The sequence below is a fragment of the Typopeltis vanoorti genome, chromosome 3, assembly GCF_054136105.1.
Source record: "Typopeltis vanoorti isolate ZY-2024b chromosome 3, IOZ_Tvanoo_1.0, whole genome shotgun sequence".
In the NCBI taxonomy this organism is placed as follows: Eukaryota; Metazoa; Arthropoda; class Arachnida; order Uropygi; family Thelyphonidae; genus Typopeltis; species Typopeltis vanoorti.
The window spans coordinates 137,761,353-137,784,454 of NC_143551.1; the positions used below are offsets into that span (position 1 = coordinate 137,761,353).

The 23,102-nt window shown below is 36.9% G+C and overlaps 1 protein-coding gene across 4 annotated transcripts in view; it reads right to left on the reverse strand.

Annotated features, from left to right (window-relative positions):
• LOC150108594 (lysine-specific demethylase 4C-like) overlaps window positions 1–23,102 on the reverse strand; it is a 366,824-nt gene that overhangs the window by 330,138 nt on the left and 13,584 nt on the right. The window lies entirely within an intron of this gene.

The following is a 23,102-nucleotide window of genomic DNA, read 5'->3' on the forward strand; positions in this document are numbered from 1 at the left end:
CTGAATGTAAAGATCAGAATATTATTTATCACTAAGGAGATAGAAATGTTCACTTTTTTTAATAAGTGGGTTGACCAGTTCAATAAAGTACCCAAACATACCGGGTGTATGTACAGTAGTCACTCAGCATAGCCAGGTATACTCAACCTTGACTTGGTAGTAAATATGATAGTAACAAATGAAATCACTGCAGAAGGTAGCCTACACTTCAAATAGTGTCAATGGCATGTGTGGAATGTCTTTGGGACCAGAAATAAAGGTTGTATGAATTGGTCACCAACACGTGAAATTACATGCTTTATACGTAATTTTTCCAACTGTTGTACAAGCAAAATAGTTACCACTTTAAGAACTAGAATTTTCATAAAAGAAAAGCTAATTATCCGACCTATAATAAACACGCATTTCATGAAACACATTGATTACCCTAATATTGGAATGGATTCTCCTTCTTGTGACATGTGCAGAAGTGTCAAAGGGTCTCGCATCTGTGGTGCACAGTGTGTGTGTGTGGCTTCAGAAATCAACTCATAACTGGCAAGTTATCACAGACAAGTGGCAGGTGAATTTTCAGTGTTCTTCTAAATGTATTTAAACTATATCATTCTTACCATAATTTATACTCCCCCCCCCCCCATTTTAAAGATCATCTCAATCACTATCAAGTTATTTGGTCACGAGCTGCTGCCAATAAATTTATGTGGAATTAAGAAGTTTTATTTCCAACTAGGAGATAGCATCTTTATTTATAAAACAAACAATCATTAAAATCTCAACCTGCCATGCTTCTCCTAACAGCTGTCCTGTAGTCATTGTCACAAAACAACAATTGATAACTTCAAGACATTTTTCTTTCTATATGAAAGACTTCATATCAGCTATCAAGTCCAAAATCACTTTGTTTCTCTCTCAGCCTTACATACAATGTTCTTTTCACTCCAGGCATGCTCCTTACATGTCATACTTCCAATTTTCATTTCAGTCACAAAGCAGTAAAAATGAACTGCCATAACATTACATGTTGTTATTGTTACTCTGCCTTACTTGAAAACAGTAAATCTAACACACACTTCAAGTAAAACAAGAATGTTTTTCATTATCCTAAATTCATTTAAATTAAATTATAGTTACGATTTCAAATATAGAAATTTTACAATCAAATCAATGTATGAATTTATTTTCTTCGTGCTGCTGAAAAATAAGTCATTTTTTCATATTTTAGTTATTAATAGTAAGTTAATTCATTGTAGTTTTTGTTATATATATATATATATATATCTATATTGACTCGGTAGGTAGATATGTTCATATTATTTACTGACCGAATTCTGAGAATTAGAAAAACAAATTAATTTAATATAACACACAACATGTTTCGAAATGCCAACTTCTTCAGGCATGAGAACATTAAAAGCAAACACAAAAAACACCATTAAAAAACATTGTACCACTACAATAACAGACTATGAACGGAAATTAAGTTTGAACTGAAGCTGCAGTCCAAACTACAGTTCTATTGTTAAGCATATGTGAGCAAGTGACTTCAGGAGTGCACCAGTATCTGACAGCAGAGCTATGTGAGTCTGGCAAACTATAACTAAGGTTACTGTTTATGTGAGAAGAGTCTAGGATAATATCTTTGGATTCAACTATGCGGCATTCTACTACATCGTGGGATATATGAATGTTTGATATTGTATTCCAGTCTATTTCATGCTGGCGGCCTTCATTATTTGGGTTCACTGAAAACAGGACATGGCTTGAGAGGGCGCTTGCTCTGGTTCTATTATGCAGAAGTCGGCATTCTGACGAAACCTGTTGTGTGTTAGATTAAATTAATTAGTTTTTCTAATTCTCAGAATTCAGTCAGTAAATAATATGAACATACACACACACATATGTGTGTGATGATCATGAAGACCAGCCTATTTTTCTACCCACTGCAGGGTGAAGGTCTCTCCCATTGAGGGAGGTTTTGTTATTAGGAGAGTATATCTACATTAGTATGAAGGACAATCGAAACATGCATGCCTACTCTACATGGGATTCAAATCTGCAGCCTTTTGGCTGGAGAGCAGATATACTAACCACTTGGCCAACCAGGCTGGCATATATATATAAATAAATATACCAGGTGATCCAAAAGTAACAGAAAAAGTAAAAATTCAATAATTCGAAAAGTACAGACAGTAGCAAGATGCAGTTTTCACAGAAATGCACAGAGAGACATAGGTTTTTTTTAATAACAAAAAATTTTATTGCCAGAATAGTTACATTTGCCACTGACAGGTGGCACTTCAGTTGTGTCAGTAATTTGTGCAGTGGCACAGCACAGTTTGCAACGCAGCTAGGATTACAAATGTTCAATGTGACGGTGGTCAGGTGTGGCACGGCATCGAAGAGAGTTTCAGCTGTTATTCCTGTCACATGATGGCGAATAGCTTCTTTCAACATGGCCAATTACGTCAGCCAGCCTCTGTACACCTGTGACTTCAAGTAGCCCCATAACCAAACATCACAAGGTGTAAGGTCTGGAGACCTTGGCGGCCATTCGTGCAGGAAAGAGCGACTGAGGACACAGTCACCGCCAAATGTCGATTGCAGCATGTGCTGGACAGGACCTGTGATGTGCGGAGGTGCTCCATGGAGCGCTTGCCTCTCTTGTAAGGAGGGAATGATGCTGTCTCTTAAAAGTGCTGCATAATGCCCGTGACAGAAACAGTTCAAATTGTACCGCTATGGACTTCCTCAAAGAAAAAGGGACCTATAATGAATGATGCAGTGAACCTGCACAACACTGTCACCTTTGGCTGATGCAAAGGGGTTTCTACAATTTCCGGATCTGTTTAAATAGCAAAAGGCAGCAGCTCTCGGACCCACTACAGCGTCACCTGTCGGTGACAAATGTAACTATTCTGGCAATAACATTTTTCATTATTAAAAAAAATCCCATGTCTTTCTGTGCATTTCTGTGAAATGCCACATCATGCTGCTGTCTATACTTTTCAAATTATTGAATTTGTACTTTTTCTGTTACTTTTGGCTCACCCAGTATATATATATATATATATATATATATATATATACAGGGTGTTCGGGATAAATTTGACAGTTTCGTAAGGAAAAAGAAAATCTTCTTTGTATCTATTAAATTTAATGAATTGACAAAAAAACATTACAGGCAGAGTTAATTACAATACTATCAACAAGATTTACTCAAAATAACCACCATTAGCATCGATCACAGCTTCAATTCTGCTTCGGAACCTCGAACAAGCTGATGCTACAGTCTCCCTGGGAAGGGCCGCAAAAACTGTTTTAATTTTATCCATTAACTGGGCTTTTGTATTACTGGAAGTGCGATTGGTGTCTTTTTCAACTGCGCCCCATACAAAATAATCCATGGGGTTAAGGTCTGGGGAGTTTGGAGGCCAAACATTTGGACTGGTGAAGTCGTAGAAATTTTCAGACAACCATTTTTGACTTTTCCCAGAGGTGTGGCAAGGGGCCGAATCCTGCTGCCATACATACGGCCTACCATTGGCTACCCTTGTTATCCAGGGCTTGACTACAGTTAGCAACTCCACGAACAAAGCCCGAATTCCAATGCCAGGGTTCTTCAACACCTGTTCCTGCAGATTTGCGAGGAATTCTGCTGTACGAACGCAATCAGATCGTCTGTTAGGGATCTTTCTTCTTGCTACATCCTCGTAGTCACCATTGCAAGTCTCTAGTTCATGCCTGATTGTTTTTACTGTATTCAGGGAGCATTGGGCAGCAGTCTTAATATCCTTATTTTGATGGCGGGCACGAATCATCATGATACAAGTTATTCTCTTCCATGATTCAGGTGGGTTCCAGCTATCCATCCTTTCTGACATCTTGTATATGAATGAAGAAGGGTCCAAACTTTTAAATGAAGAGAAGTGTGTGTTAATACATGTAACTTACGGAAAAATATAATTAATTATAAATATGTCAAATTTATCCCGAACACCCTGTATATATATATATGCACTGAGGTTGATTTACTCGGTTGTTAAACATATAAGAGTAAATGAAAAATAAATGAGAGTAAATGAAAAAGGTTTAATGGTATCACACAACTAGTTTCAGCTTTTTACAGCCTTCTTCAGGTATTTTCATAAAAGAAAAGAAAAAACAGTAAACATTGAAGATAAAAACTGTGAACAGCACAGAAAAGTCACTATATATATATATATATATTTAACGTGAAAATGTTGAAGTTAACGTATTTAAAGCTGTTCCTTCGTTGGATAAGTGCATGCATATAGCATTTAGTGAGCATCAGTATGTGATCACAGCAGAATGGCAGGTTGTAGCTTAAATTATTATTTAATACGTTCATTGCCAAGCTGAAAATTGGAATTTCGTGTGGTGGTCAATATAATGTGGTGGCCTTCCCTAGTGGCCAATATAAATATACGCGCCGTTTTGCTGTGGTCACTATACTATTCCGCTTAGAAACTTGACAGTGACGTCCACGCGATAACGCGTGATCGGCCACAGGTGAGAACTTGTGTCACGCGATATCGCGTGATTGGCAATGGGCATGTTGGGTGTACAGGATTGACAATGTTTTCTCTAGATTCTACAATTTTTCTCTCCAATTCATCATAATTCATCATGGCAACAGAAAATGTTGTTAGATCTATCCCAAAGGATTGTATGACTATGGTTTTGATCATCAGAATCGGCAGATAAAAGGATTTCTTCTTTTTTTTCTTTCTTTCATTATGCCTTATCCCATGTTAAATGCAGTCAGTGCGCCGATCTTTAACCTTTCTCCCTAAGATCCTCTGTCAACTTATCCCTCCACCTGAGCTTGGACCTGCCACTTTTCCTCCTTCCCTCCAACTCCATATACTCCACTCGTTTACCAACATACTCCTCACCTTTCCTCTCTACATGTCCAAACCACCTCGGCCTACTTTCTTGATCTTCTTGCCAATTGGTCCACCTTAACCGTCCCTCTGATGTAGTCATTCCTTATCCTGTCCTTCTTTGTCACACCACTCATCCATCTCAACAACTGCATCTCCGCTACCTCCATCTTCCTCTCCTGTGCCTTGGTTATAGGCCACGTCTCCACACCATGGAGCATCGCCAGCCTCACCACCATCTTATACAGCTTTCCATTCCTCTTACAACTCACTCTCTTGTCACATAGGACCCCGCTCATCTTCCTCCAGTTCATCCAAAAGTATGTTATTCGGTGCTGTATTTCCTCATCCAAGTCACCATTCCTCTCGACAACCGACCCAAGGTATTTGAATTTGTTCCCTGAAATTAGCCTTTCATCCTGGAGTCGTATGACCATATCCTCGTCACTCCCCATTGACATATATTCAGTCTTCACCCGGTTAATTCTTATGCCTCTCTCCTCCAAAGCCTTTCTCCACTCTTCCAGGGTATTTTCAAGCTTCTCTCGGGATGATTTGCATGGAACAATGTCGTCGGCAAACAGCATGCTCCATGGTGCCTCCTTCTTGACATCCTCCACTAGTACATCCATGACCAGTTCAAAGAGGTAGGGGCTCAGAGCTGACCCTTGGTGTAGCCCTACGACAATGGGGAACCTTTCTGTCATGTCAACACTAGACCTGACCTGAGTTTCTGTTCCCAAATACATCTAAGGATATGGCTGGATAAAGCACTGCCATGTGTTCTCTTGTAAGCAACGTCCCTCCTGTGCTCCTCCATATGCATTTCAATAGACTTATCCATCTGGCCAAAGTAAGGAACGTCGCAGTCACACCATATCTTGTATACACCGGGATATTTTAGATTGTGATGGCTAGGATTTGGACAGCTCACTAGAGATCAGATCTTAGGAAGCAGAGTGAATAAAGTTCTAATGTTATATTTTTTGAGAACCTTGGCTGATTTTTGAGAGAATGAGCTTATATATGGTATAGATATATTGCCTTTAACATTATTCATTTCTTCAGTATGGTGACTAGGAGGATTAAAAAGGTATTTTTTAGTAATTTTTTCAGAATAACCATTCATTCTGAAAGTAGATCTAAGAAAATTGATTTCTTTATGAAGTTCATCTGGGTCGGCAAGAAGAGAGCAAGCTCTATGTCCCAAACTAGAAATAATTCCAAGTTTCTGAGGAGGGAAATGATGGGACTGACTATGGAGATATCTATTGGTGTGTGTAGGTTTTCTGTACATCGAAATTTTAAGTTTTTCAGAAGAACGGGTCAGTTTCAATTCCAGGAAAGGCAGGCAACCATTAGTTTCAAACTCAGCCATGAATTGGATATTCAGGTGTTGACTATTGAGATGTTCAAGGAAATCGAGGAGAGAATCATGTCCATGGCTCCAAATGAGGAAAATGTCGTCGACATATCATTTCAAAATTCTAGCTGCTAAGGAATAGGAAGAGATAGCTTTAACTTCAAAATCTTCCAGATAAATGTTGGTTTTTCAAGACCATGATTTTGCTTGTAGATGGTGTCCTGAAATCTAAAGTATCCAGACTTGATGCAATGAGTAAATAAGGCCTAACATTTTTTTAGATAACTTATCTTTGAGTAGTGTGAGGACTTTGTCTGTAGGAACATTTGTAAACAAGACAGTTCAGAAGTTGTTTTTAATAAATTGTTGGTATAATTTTGAAGGTCACGAGTGGGATCTCTCTCTCTCTCTCTCTCAAGAACTGAGTAAGTGTCACCCTGTAGTAATTCAAACACCTTATTTTTATAATCTTCAAAGTTAAGCACAACTGTGGCATTTCCTTTATCTGCAGGAAGGATACGTATATTTCTGTTATTTTTTAAACTCTTAAGAGCCTAAACAACTTCTGAATTGTCTAGAAACATTTGCCTTTATCTGCAGGAAGGATAAGTATATTTCTGTTATTTTTTAAACTCTTAAGAGCCTAAACAACTTATGAATTGTTTAGAAACATTCGCCTTTCTCTTCGCTCTCTCCATCCGCTCATGCCACGCATATATGGAGTTCCCAAGATCCTCAAAATACCCCACTTCGTCCCATTGTTGAAGGCATTGATTCACCAACATATAACCTTTCAAAATATCTCGCAAAATACCTTAAATGTTTTTCTGGCAAGTCTTCATCTTTTATTAACAACTCTGTGGATTTTGTATCATACATTAAGGATATTACTGTTCAAGAAAATGAAATCATGGCTAGCTTTGACATAGTATCCTTGTTTACAAATATTCCTACAGACGAAGTTCTGACACTACTCAAAGATAAGTTATCTAAAAAAATGTTAGCCTTACTTCCTCATTGCATCAAGTCTGGATACTTTAGATTTCAGGACACGATCTACAAGCAAAATCATGGTCAAGCAATGGGTAATCCTTTATCTCCTGTACTTGCCAACATTTATCTGGAAGATTTTGAAGTTAAAGCTATCTCTTCCGATCCCTTAGCATCTAGAATTTGGAAACGATATGTGGAGGACATTTTCCTCATTTGGAGCTCTTCTGGATTTCCTTGAACATCTCAAGTCAACACCCGAATATCCAATTCACAGACATGAAACTGACCCGTTCTTCTGAAAAAAACTTAAAATTTCGATGTACAGAAAACCTACACACACCAATAGATATCTCCATAGTCAGTCCTATCATTTCCCTCCTCAGAAACTTGGAATTATTTCTACTTTGGGACATAGAGCTCGCTCTCTTCTTGCCGACCCAGATGAACTTCATAAAGAAATCAATTTTCTTAGATCTACTTTCAGACTAAATGGTTATTCTCAAAAAATTACTAAAAAATACCTTTTTAATCCTCCTAGTCGCCATACTGAAGAAATGAATAATGAATAATAATAAATGAATAATGCTCAGTCTCTCAAAAATTAGCCAAAGTTCTCAGAAAATATAACATTAGAACTTTATTCACTCCGCTTCCTAAGATCCGCTTTCTAGTGACCCATTCAAAGCCTAACCATCACAATTTAAAATATCCTGGTGTATACAAGATATGGTGTGACTGTGACATTCTTACTTTGGCCAGACAGATAAGTCTATCGAATTGCATATGGAGGAGCACAGGAGGGACATCGCTTACAAGAGAACACGTGCCAGTGCTTTATCCAGCCATATCCTTTTTTCTGCCGATTCTGATGATCAAACCATAGTCATGTTATTATTAGACACCTCCATCGAGTCCAAAGACTCATCAAGGGAGGACACCTGCTCTACAACTCTGTCTCCGCCACTCAATCCAATAACTGATGAATTGGAGAGGAAAAATTGTAGAATCTAGAAAAATCATCGTCAATCCTGTACATTTAAAAAATAATTTAAGCTACAAACTCCCAGACTGTCATTCTGCTGTGATCACATACTGGCACTCACGGGAAGCTAAACGCACTCACCCAACAAAGGAACAGCTTTGAATACGTTAACTACAACATTTTCATGTTAAATGTGTATAGTGACTTTCCTGTGCTGTTCACAGTTTTTATCTTCAATGTTTAATGTTTTTTCTTTTCTTTTATGAAAACACTTGAAGAAGGCTGTAAAAAGCCGAAACTAGTCGTGTGATACCATTAAACCTTTTTCATTTACACTCAGTTTATGTCATTCAATTCTTTAAAAAAAAAAAAAAATATATATATATATATATATATATAAGATATTGTCAATATGGCAGTAATGAATAATAAAGAAATGACACCAATGATGTCATTGTTGGGCGATTTGAATTTACATAAATTTGTACAGTGATGTGTGTGATGAATTTGTCATGAAAGTTAAACGATTTCTAGGAGAGAGCAAAACTTTTGAGGGACTGTGCATTAAGTGTTTCGACAGTAAGTACTAGGTCAGTGGCGAGAATCAAGCAAATGTTAGTAGATTTCACTAACTTTGAAGAATTCATGGAGACAAAAATAGACGTGTTGGAGTAATTACTTCACTTCTAATTATGAAAATAACACTCAATGTTTTGATCTCTGTAGCAAGGTCATCATGAGGAAATATACATATGCATAGTATACAAGCTATATGGCAGTACACAAAAGTAAGATAAATCGAAATTGTTAGATAATTGTTTACCCTAGCCTGACCTCTAGTAAAGAAATAATAATAATAAATACATAAAAATTATAAATGGGGTGCTTAAGGGTCAAAGCTATATAACTGAGAGAAGACCTCTACATAACCTTTAAAGGAATGCAGAGAACTGACCAGGGCTTCTGACCTAATGTCCAATCCACACCTTGTCGAGGTGCACCCTGTTGGGTATCTACTTGGATACTGAATGAACGAGGATGGGCTGGCAATTTGGGATTTAGCAGACCAAATTGTATTCTTATTCGCTTAAACCAAAATACAAAATGGTACAACATGACAAAATTTCATGCCTGCTGAGGCGTTGCCTGGTTAAACAAGCCCCCCTTTTGTTTTCGCCAAGGAACCAGGGCGAACAGTGAAAAGTCAGCTACTGGAACAAATCTGAAAACATAACCCAACTCAACATCATCAGACTTAAAGATTGGTACTATCAACCATAAGAAGCCTGAATGGCAAAGAAATGGAGCTAGCTGAGGAATTAGATAAGTTCCAGATCAACATAATAGGGGTGACTGAAACAAAAAAGACAAAAAACTAGTGAGATCTTTCTGAGCAATAAATACAAAATGTTATATTCAGGACTTGACAATCAAGGAAAAGAAGGAGTAGCCATAGTATTCAACACAAAATACGAGGCTAATCTTCTGGAATGGCAGGCAGTCTCAAGTAGATTGATGTGGGCAAATATCAGAATGGGGAACTGAACAATGAGACTTATTTATGCCTATGGTCCCACAGAAGGTTCCACTAAGGTAGAAGTGGAGGAATTTTTTGAGGCTTTAGATAAAGCAACTGATACAATGAAAATGGAAAAGTTGGTCCTTGTTGGGGATTTAAATAGCAGAGTAGGAAATGATTGTCAGACATACAAAAATATTTTGGAAAAATTTAGAGAAAAGAGCAAAGCTAATAAAAATGGCAAATACCTGATGGATTTCTGCTCATGACATGGACTGGTTATTACTAACATATGTTCAAACATAAAAATGTGCACAAATTCACATGGAGAGAAGAGGCAAGGAATAAGAAAAGTCTCAGTGACTATGTTAATGTTGATAGTGATGTTTTCTCCCTGGTGCAGGACACCAGTGTACAGTGGATTTGAAATTGGAAGTGATCACTATTTAGTCTTGAGCAGGATAAAATTGAATTTCATATTGAAAAGAATAAAATGCAAGAAAGTTTTAAAGCGAATAAAAGTTCAGCAGCTCTCAGATGTGAACTGTAGACTAAAATGCACAAAGATTATTGAAGAAAAAATGAAAGAATTTGAGAAAGCAACCAAACCTTGGAGATTCACTGGTAAGCCTTGAAAAAAAAACTGTGATTGATTCAGCCAGAGAGGCATGTGGTGAGGGTTGTCTATAAGGATAGAAAAATCAGAACTCCATGGTGGACACAGGAAGTTAAAGAGGCAGTGATGGAAAAGAAGAAATCATATTAAAAGTTCCTGGCAAATAAGTCAGCTTGTGCTCTTAGAGAATACAGATACAATTAGCTAAACAAACGTCATGGGAGGACTTTGGCAAGAACAGAAAATAAATATCAAGAAGGTGGCAAGATATTCTGGAGATTGTTGAAGAAGTAGAAATGGAGAAAAGAGTGCTGTAAAAGGAGTTAGAGATGATAAAAGTGACATGAAAACGGGTGAAAAAGATATCTAAGTATGGAGTAATTACCTCAAAAAATTGCAAAATGAAACAAGCAGTGATAGCAAATGGTAAAAAAACACTCAACAGGCATACAGTCAGAAATACATATCGATACTTGAAGTAGAAAAGGCCATCAAAGGCTTGAAATGTGGAAAGGAAGCAGGAGTAGACGATATTTAACCCGAAATGCTGAAGTATGGTGGTATAAAAGTCTTACAGTGGCTGCACTTTATAGTTCAGAAGGCCAGAGGGACGAATTCCCGATGATTGGAGTAGAACTCTTATAGTACCCATATATAAAAATGGAAATAAAACTGAATATGAGAATTCAGTTTTATTTCCATTTTTTCCAGTAGAGCACAGTTTAAAAAAAAAACTGTGCTCTACTGGAAAAAATTGCCATCATGCACCTTCTTTTCCTGTGAAGAACTTCCGTTCGAGGTTTTAAATCTGCAAAAGATAGACATATGCTTTTGTTGGGTGCAAATGTCTCCAGAACTTTGCAGCTTAAACCAATGTTGGTGTACCATTCACAGACACCACGTGCCTTCAAGGTTTAAAAGCCATGCTGCCAGTCTATTGGAAATGGAACAAGAAAGCTTTGTTACACAAGACGTTTTTATAGATTAGTACACAAATTATTTTTGTCCTACCGTGCGCTTCTGTAAAGAAAATGATTTGCCAGCCAAGGCATTGCTTCTCTTGGATAATGCCCCTGGACATCCTCAAAACCTTGCTGAAGTAAGAACACCATTGGATGTCAAGGTTGTTTACATGTCCCCAAACACAACATTGCTTTTGTAACTGATGGATCAGGGAATTATATCAATCTTCAAAGCCTGTTACCTCCGTATAACATATGGAAATGGTAATATGTTTTTTTCAGAGTTCGTCATTGAGACTTCAGGCTTCTTGTTTTCAAACTGTTTCATTTTTTCTTCAGTACTTTATGTATAGTTGAGTCTACAGTTGACCTGTAAAAGCTGCTCAACTAACGTATTTTTCTGTGTATAAGACGAACCTACTTTTTCAAACCCAAAATTAAGAAATCAACATTTTAAACATAAAACAGAACACATTTGATATATTTTTAAATATTCAAAGTATATTTAGTAATTAGGTAATATTTTTAAGATACATACTAAGAAATTATGCATCACTCTCAGTTCCGGGTGCATCATTTTCTTCATCACTATTAGTTCCAGACATATCACTTTCATCAACCTCTACTGCATCACTGCTGTCTTCTGAGTCACTGTCTATATATATGAGATCATCCTCAGTTCCATCCATGGCATTGCTGATTCCACATTTCTTGAAGGAGTTCACAACAACAACCTTTTGCTTGACTCCATTCCCTGAGTTTAGGACACATTTGCATACCTCAGTAATGGTTAGTTTTTTTCACTCTTCTTGTCAGTGTCAAGTTATTACCTGCTTTTTGCATCCATTTATTTCATTCTTCTTTCATCAGAGCTTTGAAGGGCTTGTTGATAGAAATATCTAGTGGCTGTAGTTGACCTGTAAGTCCACCAGGAATAACTGCTAGCTGTGTTCGCAAATCCACTACAACCCTTTATGTCTTTTCTGTTAAATATTCTCGAAACTGACCAAACACGAAACTGGCCAGGTCTTCTGGACCAAATCTTTGCAAATCAAATAGCTATGATCTCTTCATTCATCCAGCCATTCTCATGAACTTGGACAAGAATGCCGGGTGGTATGCTCTTGTTAGGATATGTTTTCCTCTTAAAAATGAGCATAGGAGGCAGTTTGGTACCATCTGCACAGCATGAAAGGATAGCAGTATAGCGTGTCTTTCCATTACCACTTGTTTTGACCCCTTTCATATCAAATATTTTTTGTCGGAAGGTACATCAAAATTGAGAGGCACCTCATCCATGTCTGCAATCTGACTTGGTTCAACAAAAGCATATTTTTTCAGAAGTTTTATGACATAGGAGTAAAACTGTTGGATTTTATCCTCATAAGCTGTGGCATTTTCTGGGCTTACTTGATTATCATGAAGTTGAAGCCCTATTTTGCCTTTCCTGTGAAATCAACAATGTTCATTTCTCTTTTGCAAACCTTTTTGCCACATATTAAACAAACTTGGTTGCCACACACATTTCCTACTCTGGTGCTGCTCCATAATCCAAGTTTGGCCATTTTGCTGGTTTTGTTCTTAGGCCCTCTTCTTTTTTGGCATCTTGAGTAGTTGTTCTTCCTGTTTTTTCCATTGTCTAATCATAGAATCCATGGGAGGAGGTCCAAACTTGCTCTCTATGAAGATTTATTTCCATGTTCTTTTGCATAACTGATGACTTTTAACTTGAATTTTGAAAAAAATGGAATTATTTTTTATTTTCAGACATTTTTATGGGCTAGTGCTCAAATGTAAGAAAGCTAAACACTGTGTAAAACTAGCTAAACAAAAGTCATGGGAAAACTTTGGTAAGAACATAGAAAATAAATATCAAGAAGGTGGCAAGATATTCTGGAAGTTGTTGTAGAAGCTCAGAAATGGAGGAAAGAGTGTTGTAAAAAAAAGTTAGAGATGAAAAAGGTGACATGAAAACGAGAGAAAAAGATATCCTTGAAGTATGGAGTAATTACTTCGAAAAATTGCTAAATGAACAAGCAGTGATGACAGCACGGTGATAAAAAACACTGACCAGGCATGCAGTCAGGAATACATATTCATACTTGAAGTAGAAAAAGCCATCAAAAGCCTGAAATGTGGAAAGGCAGCAGGAGTAGATATTCAACCAGAAATGCTCAAGTATAAAGGTATAAAAGTCTTACAAGTGGCTGCATTGCATAGTTCAGGAGGCCTGGGCAGAGGGAAGAATTCCAGATGAATGGAGAAGAGCTTTCATAGTACCCATATATAAAAATGGAAATAAAACTGAATGTGAGAATTACAGAGGTATTTCTTTACTGAGTGTTCCTGGTAAGATTTATGCCAGTATACTTGAGAAACGGTTGAAAAGGATTGTGGAAAAGAAGCTTGATGAAGAACAAGCTGGATTCAGGCCAAATAGAGGCTGTCAGGATCAGATTTTCACTTTGCACCAAATATTTCAGAAATCATGGGAATATAACAAAGATCTCTGTTGAAGTTTTGTAGATCTGGAAAAATGAGTATGACAAGGTGCCAAGAGAGAAGCCACTCAGAACGCTACAGTTGTATTGTGTCAATGGGACATGAAGGAAGTACAGGAAGATGGTTTAATGTTAAATCTGGTATCAGACAAAGATGTACACTATCTCCTCTGTTATTCATTATTTATATGAATCACATTATGAAAGAAAGTGGTATTAAATCTGCTATCAAAATTGAAGACGTTAATATCAGCTCTTTACTGTATGTGAATGATGTTATACTCCTAAATAAATTTGCTACAAGTCTGCAAGACTCCCTGACTAAATTGAATTACTGTTGTAATAGATATGCTATGAAGGTCAGCAATAACAAGACAAAGACAATGAAAATCGGCAGAAGGATTGAAAATATCAACTGCATTGTGAATGGAGAACCTATTGAACAAGTAAAACATATCAATGGCAATATCATATTAAAAATGAAGATATTAGGAAAGAACTTTTTTGCTAACACATTCATGAATGTGTTAGCAAAGCTAATCTCAGGTGGTATGGTCACTTAAACAGAATGAGAGAGAGGAAAGATCAGCAAAACAAGTGTTCTCTGCTAGGTTGGCAGGAAAAAGACCCAGAGGAAGACCAAGATATAGGTGGATTGATACAGTAAAAAGTGCCTTAGAAGATAGAAATATAAGATCTGATAATGTTGGAGTCTTGACAGGTAACAGATTGATTTAGAGGAAAATTGTAAATGGGAAGGTAGTAATGATGTAATTTTTCATCTAGTACTAACAAATCCTGTACATACACCCCTTGAGGGTACATATCAGGAATTTGATGATGAGTACCACTTTACAAATCCATGCTGACTCTCACAGATAACATTACCCTCATCCGCTGAATGCTGTAAATGATCCCTCGCTAATTTCTTCAAAATCTTAACAACTACTGATGAAATACAAACTGGGCTATACTTGGACACTTCCAGTCTGGTACCACCCTTATGCAATGGCAATATCTTACCCTCCTTGGGTACCTTTCCCACTGTCACTTTCATTGAATAGCCAGGCTACCGGAGTTGTCAGTTCTTTATCACATTCTCTCAAAACCTGTGCCAAAATCCCATATACTACTATCGCGTTACTGACATCCAGAGTACTCAGTATTTGAAAGACACTCTCTTCTTACATTTCTAAACCTAGAATCTGCCCTATCCCTCTATAGTATTAAAACCAACTTCTCCAGGATGAAATACCCCAATAAAGTGCATTGAACGACTTCACTATGCCCTTTGCATCAGTCACTCTACTCCACTTTTATCCAACAATGTCATTCTTCCACAATCATTTCTCTTCTTTACTGGCTACATAATGAAACAATTCCTTAGGATTTTCTTGGGATCTCAGGGTGACTCTCTCTTCTCATATTAAAGTTTTGTTTTCCTTACCATTCTAGTCACTCTCCTGGCTTGAGTCTTATGTATTCTTCATGCATTGCATCTGCTCTCCACCCTTCTCCTTATATCGCTTCCATAACCACTTTTTTACCCATTTGTTATTTTTTGTAATCCAATTTACACTAAATTGTATTCTCTTTTTCACTCACAGTACACAACTTGCTATTGCTGCTAATAAATATTCCTTCAGAAGTTCTCAAGCACTGATGATATCTCATCCTTCCAATTCCTCTCCTCCAGGGATACAAGAACTGCCCCCAAGTTGATATCTAAGACTATTATAATCACCTGTCTTATAATTCCACATACATTCCTTTCTCTTTGATACTCCTGCATGTTTTCATCTTCCAAGTCAAAACCACATAGTCACTCTCTCTAACTGGGGACAGAGATGCTATCTCTGTCCCCATTCCCTTACTACTACATGCAGTTTGCTCTTCCCAATTTATAATGCTGTAGTTAAAGTCTCCCATAACAATTTTTTTTTTTTTTAGTCACCAAGTTCAACTTCTTAAACATCTCCTGCTCTTCACCCTCTATGCTGCCTGGCTTGTAACAATACCCCACTAAATATCCTGTCATGCCCACTTCTACCTTGCATTATATGTTTGCAAAATCATTAGTGCCATTGCTCTCGAAATCTCCACTCTGAGAAAACATACAGTAGTGAACAAATTAATCTGAACACTCACATTTTAAAGAAAAATTTTAATTTCACAAGAAAATAAATACAAAAATTAAACTCTGACTTAACCTAATAAGTTATATGTGCTCCTCTGTTCCTAAATAAGTTCATTAATTCACTTAGAGATGGATTCTACCTATCCTGTATGGCTCAGTCAGTACAGACGAAGCCCTTTGGTCGGAAAGACATGGGTTCGATTCCCGTCAGTGATGTGAGGAACCTTTATCTGGTCTCTTTCGATTAAAGGTGAGTTAGTCAGTCTCATATGGAGGAAGGGAATTTTTTCATCCAGAAACTCGAGTTTTTTACCCCCCCCCCGAATAGGCACAAGCCAGCCCAGTGAACACACACATGGATTACACTCATGAATACATCCCAGCCATTTGCTGGTCCTGAGTTCAGATAAAATTGGGTGGTTGGAGAAAGCAATGATGAACTACCCTGTAAAAAATCTCACCAGGAATATTTCATGGACAATGCCTACAAAGTCACCTACGATCGGAAACGACTGAAAGGAAAAACCAGATGGACTCTGCCAACGTAGAACACATTTATCTTATTGCTGCATCTCAAAAAACTCCGCCATTGCCAGTCCCAAGCACGGATGAGAAAGGAGAAGGGTTGTGCTTGTGGTTAGCAACCATAATACTACAGAAACCTCAACTATTGTTGGAAAACTGACACAAAACCAAAAGGGAGAAGTACTGGAAAAATGAAGCAAGCCAGTGAAAGCCCCATTGGGAAGATCACAGGCAGAAAACTCCAAGAAAAAACCTCTTTAGTCCAAAACTCTCAACCAAAATTGGATGCTGGAATATTAGGACTTTGTATGAAAGTGGAAAAGCTAACTTACTAACCAGAGAAATGGACAGATACAAAATAGAAATATTAGGTCTAAATGAGACAAGATGGAATGGTAGCGGAGAAATTCAACTGACAACAAACAAAAACATTTTATATTCTGGAAATCAAAATGAAGATGACGCACATAGCAAAGGTGTAGCTTTTATGCTAACAACAGATGCTCGAGGAGCACTAATTGAATGGAAACCAGTTTCTGAAAGAATCATCAAAGCTAGATTTAAAACTAAATACAGAAATGTGACTATAATAAAGATATATGGACTAACAAACAATGCAAAAACAGAAGAGAAAGAAGACTTCTATGACATGCTGCAGAAAGAAGTCAATGAAGTAAAAAGTAAAGATATGCTTTTAATTATAGGTGACATGAATGCAAAAGTAGGAGATAGTAACGTGGGATATGAACGAATAATGGGAAAAGAAGGTTTAGGAAACTGAAAAGAAAATGGGGAAATCCTAAAAGACTTTTGAACTTTCAATGATATGATCATAGGAGGAACCTTATTTAAACATAAAGACATCCATAAACAGACTTGGATATCACCGGATAAGAAATCCAAAAACCAAATAGACCATATTTTAATAAACAGATCTTGGAGAACCTCTTTGATGGATGTAAGAGTTTGGAGAGGTGCAGACGCCTTTACAGACCACTTATTATTGATTGCAAAAATAAAAATGAAACTAAGAAAAATATTTAAAGACAAGAACCAAAGAATTAAATACAATATATCCAAACTGAAACACAAGGATACAAAACACAAATATAAAGTAACATTAAGAAATAAATATGGAAGCCTTGTAGGACAACATAAAGAAATAGACATCGAAGAGAACTGGGGAAAAAATAAAGAATATATTTAATAGTACTGCCAAAGAAGTTCTGGGAAGGCAAAGTAGGAATCACAAACAATGGATCTCTGAAGAAATCATCAAATTATGTGAAGAAAGGAAAGCTTTATGGAATAAACTTCTGCAAAGTACGGAAGAAAACAAAAGAAATAGGGTAAATGAAAGATACAGGCTTAAAAATGGACAGGTAAAAAAAGGTGCAAGGAAAGATAGAAGAGTTTTCCTGGAGGAAATGTGTAAAGAGGTGGAAGAAGTAGTAAGTAAATTTGACCCAAAGAGGTTGTTTGAGATAACAAGAAAGTTAGCTGGGAAGAGTTTTAAAAGAGAAGGGCCTGTAAAAAATAAACAAGGAAAGTTACTCACAAATGAAGCAGACAGAAAAAAGATGGGTAGAACATTTTCAAGAAATTTTAAATGGAGAAATAGAAAACCTAGAACAAGAAATACCAGAAACACCAGAAGAAGAAATACTTAAAATAAATACAGGAACTATAAATAAACTAGAAATAACTCAGGCAGTAAAGAAAACAAAAAGCAATAAAGCAACTGGGAGTGACAATATACAGGCTGAACAACTTAAAGCAGATATAAACACTACTGTTGAAATGCTACACCTGTTATGTAATCAAATATGGGAAAAGGAGGAATGGCCAGAAGACTGGAATATGGACTCCTGGCGAAACTGCCAAAAAAGTGAGATATAACACTTTGTAAAAATTGGAGAGGGTTTCACTTCTAAATGTTGTAAGTATTTACTAGAATTTTGCTAGAAAGAATGAAATTTAAACTAAACTGAGAAAAGAACAGGCTGGGTTCAGACCAAACAGATCTTGTATTGATCAGATAATAACATTAAGAATAATTGTTGAACTGTCAACAGAGTGGCCTATACTTGGGATTCATCGACTTTGAACGTGCATTTGATAGCATAGACAGAAAGACTATATGGAGGTTAATGAAGCATATGGGATTCCTCAGAAAATTATAAATATAACAAAAAAAACTCAAGAAAAATACAAAATCCAAATAATAAATAATGGCAAACGATCAGAACCATTTGCAACAAACACAGGAGTAAGACAAGGATGTATAGTCTCCCTAACCATCTTTCTGATTGTTATTGATTGGGTGATGAGGAAAACATCTGAAGGAAGAATTGGCATTCAATGGGAATGGTCAAATAAAATCAGTGACCTGGATTTTGCAGACGATATAAGCCTTTTGGCACAAAAACATCAACACCTCCAAAAGAAAATAGATAATTTAAACCAGGAAGCAAATAAATGTGGATTGAAAATAAATCATAACAAGACTAAAGTAATGAAGATAAACCCCAAACAAGAATTAGTCTCTGAAATACTAGGGAAAACACTGGAACAGGTAGATAACTTTGTCTACCTAGGATCAGTGATCAGCACACAAGGAGGAACCAAACAGGACATACAAAATAGAATCCAGAAAGCACAGATTGCATTCAGTATGATAAAGAAAATTTGGGGGTCCAAAGAAATAAAATTAAAAACCAAAATTAAACTCTTCAACACTAATGTTAAACCAGTTTTACTATACGGAACTGAGACATGGTCACTAACAAAGGAAAACATAAATAAAATACAGGTCTACATAAACAAATGCTTGAGGAAGATACTAGGAATATACTGGCCAAATAAAATAACAAACATAGAACTTTGGGAGAGAACAGGTCAAACCAGCATCAGAAATGAAATCACTAAAAGAAAATGGAACTGGATAGGGCACACACAATCAGGAACCCAGATAAAGAAATAGCAAAAACTGCACTAAAATGGAATCCCCAAGGCAAGAGGAAAAGAGGTAGGCCCAGGATAACATGGAGAAGAGAACTAGAAACAGAGGCAAGATGGCTGGGATGTTCCTGGAAAGAGATAAAAAAAGAAGAAAAAAGAAGCATTGAATAGAGTCAGATGGAAGTCAATGGTTGAGGCCCTATGCTCTGCAGGGAGCGAAGAGGATAAGTAAGGTAAGCATCTCGAAACCATACTTTTATAATGTATTGTTATTAAGTTATTCTTTACATTACAATTTAATTTACCAATTCTCTTTTTCACTAAGGCCCACAAATTTTTTATTAGGTTAATGTCAGAAGAGTTACCTAGCCACATTTTTGAAGCAACTGGATGTTGTGGATTTTTGAGGAACTCTTTCAATTTTTTTGAAGTGTGGCATGGAGTGAGATCCTGTTGGAAGATGAGTCCTTTGTCTTTCTGGATCTGTGGGACCACTCTTTTTTCCAATATTTTTATGCATTAGTCACGTCTCATCATACCATCAACAGGCACAAGTGAATACTGAATCATCATGTATAAACCAATCCCAGAACATCTTTTTAGCTGGGTGTTTGTGATCTTGTTGAAGGTGGGCAGGAGAAATCTTCTCAGCTGCTGATTTCAGAGCACAGGGTACTCGCTCTCCTTGAACAAAGAAATGGCTCTCATTTGAGAATAACCTTCTTCCACTTCTCAACAATCTTTGTACACTTTTGCCCACTTGCGACTCTTTTTCTGCATAGCCTTCATCAATTTCATCATTAAATAGGTATCTATTTAAATCTACAGCAGACAATCTTGGATTAATTTTGCTTTCCCTAACTAGCAAATGATCTTGAGTAAGTGCAGTTTTCCTTTTTCAGCTACATTTTTTCTGACAGATAAGGCAAAAGGTAACCGTCTCCCTAAAACCTCTTTAAAATCACATTAACAGTACCCAAATCATCACCACCCTCATTGGCAATTTGTCTTTGAGTCATGGATGTGTACTGAATAAGAGAACATTTTTGAATGCATTCTTGAAGATGGGTCCATTTTATAACTACACAAAATGAATAAAACACTACTTATGTCAACTAGTGATCTAAACCCAAAACTGAAAATAGTAAACCGAAACCAAAATTATTGTAAAGTGAAATGAAACCAAAACCAAAAAATTTGGCTTGTTCTTTGTATTAATTTGTTTGCTACTGTAAGTCATCACTTATCATTAGTATAGTACGCCCACAGATTTGAGACCCTTCGACACTTCTGCGCATGTGAAAAGAAGGAAAATTCATTCCCATCATAGGTAATCAATCCGTCTTGTGGGCTGGGTTGTTTATTAATACATGCCGGAAAATTAACTTCTCTTTTATGATCATTGTAGTTTTTAAAGTGATAACTATTTTGCTTGTATAACAGTTGGGAAATTTTATGTATAAAGCATGTAAATTCGCATGTTCGTGACTAATTCGTACATCGACTTATTTCTTTCTCCCCTTCAACATGAATGGACTCTTCTTGGCAGCCTTCCAACGACAGCTGTCTATACTGTGGGCAGACTACAGTACTTCACCACTGAGTTTTCCCTTCCTATCCTGTCAAAAAATGTTATACCCTGCTATATCCATCAACCATGTTTCAGAGATCCTAAATAATCTTTGGACAGGCTGATGCTATCAGCACCACCACCAATTCATCTCCTTTATTCTGGATACTCCTGGCATTAGTATAAAGAATTAAGGCATTGTCACTGTTTCTATACCTATCGTTATCCCCTCCAGACTCCAATGGATTCAGCATTACATGATGTATTCCCCCTTCCCCCAAGAGGCAACCATTCATCCTGATTGATAATTCTAGTGTCCCTGCATTGACATAGTGACTTGTTCAGAGAATAGCATTCTCTTCAGATGGCTATGTCCTTCCTCATTTAAATACAAGCCATTTCTCTCCTCAAATGCCCTCCAAAGCATCCATATATTCCAAGCCTTTCTTTCGACATATTCTGGCTATTATACTATTCAAAACTGATGCTTTCTCAGCAGCTCTGCATTATCATACCTGGGCAACACTATCTTCCCTCTCTGACTTCCTCCATTCTTCTGCACAACCTGAAATCTCTTGCCCCCAAATCATAGTGTCTCTCAAATCAATCATGCCCACCACCAAAATCATCTCATCCACCTTTTCACTCATATAGCAATTATGGCTTAATTGCCATAATTAAACTATTGTTCCTCCAGGCAAACACTCCTCTGGCATGTATCTTGTACACCATGGATCATCAAGTCTCCATACATCACACCTCTTACCACTCTGTTTTTTCTTCTTCTTCTTTAATCAATCTCTCTCTCTCTCTCGTCTAACACTTTCTTTCTTTGTTCTCCCACTTAACTATAATCCTGTCATCTTTCCATCCCTGGTTTCAGCACTGTCTTGCATTTCTCTCATACCCTCTCTTTTACTGGTTCTATTCTCTCCCTTTCCATCATTCTCATAACTCTCTCTCTCATTCCTACGTATTCATTGTTTCCAGTTCCCTAATCTCGTCCTTCATACTTCTCAGTTCATTCCCGATACATTCTACTTCTTTCAGCGCACCTATCTCTCTCTCTCTGCAAGCTACCTACTCTTGCTCAACTTTCATCCTCCCAATTAACACCATATTCAAAAACTTCATGATGTTTCAAACTTACTACACTCCCTACTTTTATTTTTTTTTTCATTTGCATTCCACTCGTTATCCTCACTCTTGATTACGTTAATCATCTCTCTTGTTCAGTATTCAGCCATTTCTGATGAAATGCTCACAAGATGTGTTATGCTAATTTCTAAATCACAAAGCTCTTTCTACTTCTTATATTTTCCATGCACATGCACTCTCCTATCTATCACCTGCCACATATTCAACTGCCAGAATGTGTACATCTCACAAGCACCACATATCACAAAATCCTGTAGTATGGCGTGTAAAATATAAGAGAGCTATGTGTAAAAGTAGCTAAACAGAACTTATGGAAAGATTTTGATAAGAATATAGGTGGCGGCAAAATGTTCAAGAGGTTATTCAAAAACTGTAGAAATGGAGGAAAGGGTATTGTAAAAGGAATAAAAAATGATAAAATCAACATGAAAACTGAAGATAAGGATATACTAGATGTCTGGAGTAATTACATTGAAACAAAACAAGCAGTGACAGAACAGTATCATTTTCTACTTCAAGTATCGAAGTAGATTTTCTACTTTTCTACAGTATCATTTTCTACTTCGATACTTGAAGTAGAAAAAGCCATCAAAACCCTGAAACGTGGAAAGGCAGCTGAAAGAGGTGATATTCAACCAGCAATACTTAAATATGGAAATATAAGTTCTGCAGTGGCTACACTGCATAATTCAGTGTTTGGTCAGAAGATCGAATTCCAGTTGATTGGAGTAGAGCTCTCTCCCAGTCCCCATCTATAAAAAAGTGAATAATGCTGAATGCAAGAATTCCAGAGTAATTTCTCTATTAAGTGTTCAAGGTTAGATTTATACAAGCATACTTCAAGAGATGTTGAGAAAAATTGTGGAAAAGAAACCTGTAGAACAACAAGCTGGGTTCAGACCAAACAGAGG